Genomic DNA, 8,240 nt, shown 5'->3' with positions numbered 1-8,240 from the left:
CCTCTTGCTTGTTCTATTTGCTCACATTGGAAACGACAGGCTGTGGTCTATCTTGGGTTACTTATGAAAACATTGGTCCAGCGTGAAGTCCTTCTTCAACAGTATTTATGGCGGTCAGCAAACAAACGTTAGAGGTGCATGTTGCCACCTACTGTACAATCCATTATACTTGGTGATAGAATAAATACCTGCCAATTTAACCCTCATGAAAAACAGAACACTCCCAGCAATTCTTCTGCAGTAAAATCATGTAATCCCAAGTACTTCTCTGCAGCTGCCACCACAACATATTGTATGTGACTTAAATTCAATTTCTGCGGTACAGTTGATAGCAATGGTTATGAACACTAAGAAACCAACCTTACTGAAGCACATATTATTCCTATCACTCTCGAGGATCCCTTGCCCTGTACCCATCCTCCTCTACTACGCAAATCAAATCACATTTTATTGGTCACGTGCTCCAAATAGAAAAGGTGTAGACTTTACAGTGAAATGCTTACTTACGAGCCCATTCCTAACAATGAAGGGTTAAAAAAAAGTAAGATAAATATTTGCTAAATAAAAAAGGAGACACACTTTCACACTCTTCAAATATGCTTCTGCTACTCTGTTTATTATGTCCTGATGGACTAGTCCCTTTTACCCCTACTACATGTACATAATGCATTACCTAAATCACCTGTACCCGTGCATATTGCCTCAGTACTGCTACTCCTTGTATATAGCCTTATTATTGTGTTACTATGTGTGGGGCCCATTTGCATGTGTGTTTTGTGTGTGTGAGCGAATGTAGTGTGTGTGTTGGCGTGAGTTTGTGGGTAGTCTAGTGAGTGTGCATAGAGTCAGTGCAATTTTGTTGTTGTTGATATAAATAATTAAGGAGGTTGACTTTCAGTGCCTTCGGAAATTATTCAGACCCCTTGACTTTTTCCACTTCGTTACGTAACAGCCTTATTCTAAAATTGATTAAATACATTTTCCCCCTCATCAATCTACACAAAATACCGCATAATGGCAAAGTGAAAACAGGTTTTCATTTATTTTTACAAATGTAATAAAAATATACAACAGAAATACCTTAGTTACATAAGTATTCAGCAACTTTACTCTGAGACTCAAAATTGAGCTCAGGTGCATCCCGTATCCATTGATCATCCTTGAGATGTTTCTACAACTTGATTGGAGTCCACCTGTGATAAATTCAATTGATTGGACATGATTTGGAAAGGCAGACTCCGTAGAGCTCTGAAACAGGATTGTGTGGAGCCACAGATCTGGGGAAGGGTACCAAAACATTTCTGCAGCATTGAAGATACCCAAGAACACAGTGGATGGAAGAAGTCTGGAACCACCAAGACTCTTTTGTTTTTTAAGGCCTTCCTCTTGAAACTGACCAATCAGGGGAGAAGGGCCTTGGTCAGGGAGGTGACCAAGAACCAGATGGTCACAGACAGAACTTCAGAGTTCCTCTGTGGAGATGGGAGAAACTTCCAGAAGGACAACCATCTCTGCAGCACTCCACCAATCAGGCCTGTATGGTAGAGTGGCCAGACGGAAGCCATTCCTCAGTAAAAGGCACATGACAGCCCACTTGGACTTTGCCAAAAAGGCACCTTAAGGAATCTTAGACCATGAGAAACAAGATTCTCTGGTCTGATGAAACCAAGATTGAACTCTTTGCCCTGAATGCTAAGCGTCACGTCTGGAGGAAACCTGACACCATCCCTACGGTGATGTGTTGTTTTGGCAGCATCATGCTGTGGGGATGTTTTTCAGCGGCAGGGCCTGGGAGACTAGTCAGGATCGAGGGAAAGATGAACGGAGTAAAGTACAGAGAGAACCTTGATGAAAATCTTCTCCAGAGTGCTCAGGACCTCAGACTGGGGCGAAGGTTCACCTTCCAAAAGGACAACAACCCTAAGCACACAGCCAAGACAAAGCAGGAGTGGCTTCGGGACAAGTCTCAATGTCCTTGAGTGGCCAGAGCTCGGACTTGAACCCGATTTAACATCTCTGGAGAGACCTGAAAATAGCTGTGCAGCGACGCTCCCCATTCAACCTGACAGAGCTTGAGAGGATCTGCAGAGAAGAATGGGAGAAACTCCCCAAATACAGGTGTGCCAAGCTTGTAGCATCATACCCAAGAAGACTCGAGGCTGTATTCGCTGCTGAAGGTGCTTCAACAAAGTACTGAGTAAAGGGTCTGAATACTTATGTAAATGTAATATTATTTTTAAAAGTTTTTGCTTTGTCATTATAAGGTATTGTGTGTAGATTGACATTTTAGAATAAGGCTGTAATGTACATTGAGGGAAAAAAGTATTTGATCCCCTGCTGATTTTGTACGTTTGTCCACTGATAAAGAAATGATCCGTCTATAATTTTAATGGTAGATTTATTTGAACAGTGAGAGACAGAATAACAACAACAAAAATCCAGAAAAACGTATGTCAAAAATGTTATAAATTGATTTGTATTTTAATGAGGGAAATAAGTATTTGACCCCCTCTCAATCAGAAAGATTTCTGGCTCCCATGTGTCTTTTATACAGGTAACGAGCTGAGATTAGGAGCATACTCTTAAAGGTAGTGCTCCTAATCTCAGCTTGTTACTAGACGACAGATTATGATTTTTCAACGCCGATACCGATTATTGGGGGACCCCAAAAAAAAGCCGATACCGATTAATCGGCCGATTTTAAAAATTGTATTTATTTGTAATAATGACAATTATAACAATACTGAATGAACACTTATTTTAACTTAATATAATACATCAATAAAATCAATTTAGCCTCAAATAAATAATGAAACATGTTCAATTTGGTTTAAATAATGCAAAAACAAAGTGTTGGAGAAGAAAGTAAAAGTGCAATATGTGCCATGTAAAAAAGCTAACGTTTAAGTTCCTTGCTCAGAACATGAGAACATATGAAAGCTGGTGGTTCCTTTTAACATGAGTCTTCAATATTCCCAGGTAAGAAGTTTTAGGTTGTAGTTATTATAGGAATTATAGGACTATTTCTCTCTATACGATTTGTACTTCATATACCTTTGACTATTGGATGTTCTTATAGGCACTTTAGTATTGCCAGTGTAACAGTATAGCTTCCATCCTCTCCTCGCTCCTACCTGGGCTCGAACCAGGAACACATCAACAACAGCCAGCCTCGAAGCAGCGTTACCCATGTAGAGGAAGGGAAACAACTACTCCATGTCTCAGAGCAAGTGACGTTTGAAACGCTATTAGCGCGCACCCGCTAAATAGCTAGCCATTTCACATCGGTTACACCAGCCTAATCTTGGGAGTTGACAGGCTTGAAGTCATAAACAGCCCAATGCATTGCGAAGGGCTGCTAGTGTAACCGATGTGAAATGGCTAGTTAGTTAGCGGTGGTGCGCGCTAATAGCATTTCAATCAGTGACGTCACTCGCTCTGAGACTTGAAGTAGGGTTTCCCCTTGCGTTGCAAGGGCCGCGGCTTTTGTGGCGCGATGGGTAACGATGCTTCGTGGGGTGTCAGTTGTTGATGTGTGCAAGGGTCCCTGGTTCGAGCCCAGGTTGGGGCGAAGAGAGGGACGGAACCTACACTGTTACATTGATGCTGTTGACCCGGATCGTTGGTTGCTGCGGAAAAGGAGGAGGTCAAAGGGGGGGTGAGTGTAACCGATGTGAAATGGCTAGTTAGTTAGCAGTGGTGCGCGCTAATAGCATTTCAATCAGTGACGTCACTCGCTCTGAGACTTGAAGTAGGGTTTCCCCTTGCGTTGCAAGGGTCGCGGCTTTTGTGGCGCGATGGGTAACGATGCTTCGTGGGGTGTCAGTTGTTGATGTGTGCAAGGGTCCCTGGTTCGAGCCCAGGTTGGGGCGAAGAGAGGGACGGAACCTACACTGTTACACTAGCAAACGCAAAAAAGTGCTGTTTGTATGAACGCTTACGAGCCTGCTGCTGCCTACCACCGCTCAGTCAGACTGCTAAATCAAGAAATAGTCTTCACAGTTCGCAACGAGCCAGGCGGCCCAAACTGCTGCATATACCCTGACTCTGTTTGCAAGAGAAGTGACACATTTTCCCTAGATAAAAGAAATTCATGTTAGCAGGCAATAATAACTAAATATGCAGGTTTAAAAATATATACTTGTGTATTGATTTTAAGAAAGGCATTGATGTTTATGGTTGGAGCAACGTGTACCTAAGCCATTATATGCAACGCAGGACAGGCTAGATAAACTAGTAATATCATCAATCATGTGTAGTTAACTAGTGATTATGATTGATTGATTGTTTTTTATAAGATAAGTTTAATGCTAGCTAGCAACTTACCTTGGCTTCTTACTGCATTCGCGTAACAGGCAGGCTCCTCGTGGAGTGCAATGTAAAGCATGTGGATAGAGCGTTGGACTAGTTAACCGTAAGGTTGCAAGATTGAATCCCCAAGCTGACAAGGTAAAAATCTGTCGTTCTGCCCCTGAACAAGGCAGTTAACCCACCGTTCCTAGGCCGTCATTGAAAATAAGAATGTGTTCTTAACTAACTTGCCTAGTTAAATAAAGGTCTAAATAAAAAACATTTAAATCGGCCAAATCGGCGTCCAAAAATACCGATATCCGATTGTTATGAAAACTTGAAATCGGCCCTAATTAATCAGCCATTCAGATTAATCCGTCGACCTCTAGCTAAGACACACTGGAGTGAAGCCTTATAACTGTGATCAGTGTGGGAAGAGCTTCACTGTTGCTTACACCCTGAATAGACACAAGCTAACACACACTGGAGAGCTGTGATCAGTGTGGGAAGAGCTTTGCTCGAGCTTCCTCCTTGACTAGACACCATCAAACACACTATGGAGAGAAGCCTTATAGCTGTGACTAGTGTGGAAAGCGCTTCAGTCAATCAGGGATCTTGAATTCACACCAGCGAACACACACTTGAGAGAAACCCTATGTCTGTCTATGTGGAAAGAGCTTTACTCATTTAGGGCCAATGAAAAAACACCAGAAAACAAAAACGTGCCATATTTCATCTCCATCCTATACCCGACAGTAGTTATAGATCCCTAAATTAAAGGCTCTATAGAAAACATATCCATCTCCCATTCTTAAACAGTTGCCTTAGTCTGATCACCATGGTAACCTCTGTGCAGCATAATATGCAGCTCTGATCTAGGATCAGGTCTCCCCTGTGTCTATGTAATATCACACATTGGGATCTAAATGGATAAATGTTATCATAGAAGATGTCACAGTGAACCTATGTGGGGGGGTGTTGATAATTGTATCTTCTTTCATATACTCATGATACTGTTGTTATTAAATGTCATGAGGAATAATGTTTCAACAATAGGTGTATATTCATGTATTCAATTGATCAATAAATTAAATCCATTATCTTCTAAACAAGAAGTTATCACAAATTTTATATTTTTATAATAATATCTAAATTGATTAAAATGACAAACAACTAATACATAATGCATTGAATAATAATAGATGTGAGGTCAAGGAAAAGAACTATGTATGCTGTCTTGTAACAACGGTTAATGTAATAACTTTTAGATTTATAATGTAATAAAACCGGTAAATGTAATATCTTGTTGGTTAATATGATAAAATATTGAATTGTTATCATAATAACTTTTACCATTTAATGTAATAAGTTACGTTATCAGTCAGGTGAGTAACAACTTTAATGAATAATGTAATAACTTCAACCGATCATGTAGTAACACCTAAACCAATGTTTAATGGGTTACTTCACTAATGTTAATGCACATACCACCCTCCACCAATTGCAAACCCACACACACAAACCTATGCACTTGTATTAGTACACTAACACACACTCTAATCATCAAATTGTATTGGTCGCATACACATTTCTATCAGATATTGTGGGTGTAGAAATGCTTGTGTTCCTAGCTCCAACAGTGCAGTAATATCTAGCAATAAACACCAATACACACATTGAAAAGTACAAGAAGGGAATTATTGAAATATACACACCTGTACAATCACACACACACACACACCTGAAACAATAAACTGAATTAATCTGTAGGTCTCATAGTCAATGAGTCAGGGGGCTCGGTGGGGCTCACTTGGGGTGAAAATGTCTCATAGTGATTTATTTTTTTGGGTCCATGTCCCTATAGTTGAAAAGGTCTTCTATCACTGCAGCAATGGTAGCTTTCTGTGTTTTATCACTATTTCTATTCATCCCTCCATCCCATTCAGTTTTCCCATAGAGGTTTTACCCTATGACAACGTCAGCATACAGTACATCAGGTTATTACTCATGTTTACCCTTTAATCATATATCATTGGAAATATTAGATTCATAGCTATCCATCAGACACATTTTCAGAATGTTCAGATCGATAGAAATGTGATCTTCAAACTCTTGGATACAATCAGAAGTGGTTCTGAAACGTAATAAAAATGACCTTTAAAAAGTAGCCAGGCCTCGGGAGGGGAGAACCCCCAATCGGACCCTCACCCCCACCCCATAATGGGCTACCACCTCCACCCAGACCACCACTCCTTGGAGAGGTCACTACACACCTCAGAGGACTGATGTCAACGTCTTGAAGACGGTAAGAGTGAAACTTATTTTCAGATAGAAACATAGAATAGACAAACATACTTTGATAATGTAATGTATTGCTGGACGAAACAGGACCAAAATACACATTTGGAAAAGGTGAAGATTATCGACGCAAATTAATAAGAGTAAGAGATCAAGTATGGACCGTTGCCAGAAGAAGGTGAAGAGTAAAGAATATTTTGACTGACTCCCAATATTATGTGAATGCTATACGCCCATAATTGTATCAATGAATCTAGCCTCTACCAGATCGGTGTGTGTGTGTCCGTCCCGCGGAGCTAACGTAGGCTAATGTGATTAGCATGAGGTTGCAAGTAACAAGAAGATGTCCCAGGACATAGACATATCTGACATGGGCAGAAACTTAAATTCTTGTTAATCTAACTGCACTGTCCAATTTACAGTAGCTATTACAGGGAAAGAATGCCATGCTATTGTTTGAGGAGAGTGCACAGTTATGATCTTGAAAATGTATTAATAAACACATTTGGCTCATTTGGGCAGTCTTGATACAACATTTTGAACAGAAATGCAATTGTTAATTAATTCAGTCTAAAACGTTGCACATACACTACTTCCATCTATTGGCCAAAATGAAATTGCGCCTAACCTGGAATAGTACATTATGATCTTTGTCTTTTATTTCAAAGATGATGGAACACAAAAAAAGCATATTTATTTATTTGTATTATCTTTTACCAGATCTAATGTGTTATATTCTACTTCATTCATTTCACATTTACACAAACTTCAAAGTGTTTCCTTTGAAATGGTATCAAGAATATGCATATCCTTGCTTCAGGTCCTGAGCTACAGGCAGTTAGATTTGGGTATGTCATTTTAAGCAATTTTTTATTTTTTTTGAAAGGGTCTGATCCATAAGAGGCTAGCCAAGGTAGCGAGTCTTGAGTCACCACTCGGAACACTATGAGATGCAACTATCTAGGTTTACTGTTATGAATTTATTAAAAGGCTAAGTGACGAGCTAATATCCTGCAATCAATGATCTAGCATTAAACGTAAGCATCTCTGGATTAACTATCTAATGTTAGCTAAATGTAGTATTGAATAAATTGGCTGCATTTCTTTAAATTGACAATTCTGTGACCTGTAATGGGCAAGTTTTAAAATTACACAATAGGTGTCATCTAGAGATGTCCAGGAGCTTGCAGGGATTTGTACTCTTGCATGATGTCTGCTTTTATGCTAATTAGCATTTGTGAAATTTGAGAGTAAATAGAGCCTCCACAGTGGTGTGGAGGCTGTGCTTTGGCAAAGTGGGTGGGGTTATATCCTACCTGTTTGGCCCTGTCCGGGGGTTCATCGGATGGGGCCACAGTGTCTCCTGACCCCACCTGTCTCAGCCTCCAGTATTTATGCTGCAGTAGTTTATGTGTCCGGGGGCTAGGGTCAGTCTATCACATCTGGAGTATTTCAGTTGTCTTTTCGGGTGTCCTGTGTGAATTTAAATATGCTCTCTCTAATTCTCTCTTTCTCTTTCTATCTTTCTCTCTCTCGGAGGACCTGAGCCCTAGGACCATGCCTCAGGACTACCTGGCTTGATGACTCCTTGCTGTCCCCAGTTCACCTGGCCGTGCTGCTGCTCCAGTTCCAACTGTTCTGCCTGCAGCTAT

The sequence above is a fragment of the Salmo salar genome, chromosome 06 (genome assembly GCF_965601325.2).
Source record: "Salmo salar chromosome 06, fSalSal1, whole genome shotgun sequence".
Lineage (NCBI taxonomy): Eukaryota > Metazoa > Chordata > Actinopteri > Salmoniformes > Salmonidae > Salmo > Salmo salar.
The sequence above is the reverse complement of the archived record's forward strand: the minus strand, read 5'-3'. Positions refer to the sequence as shown.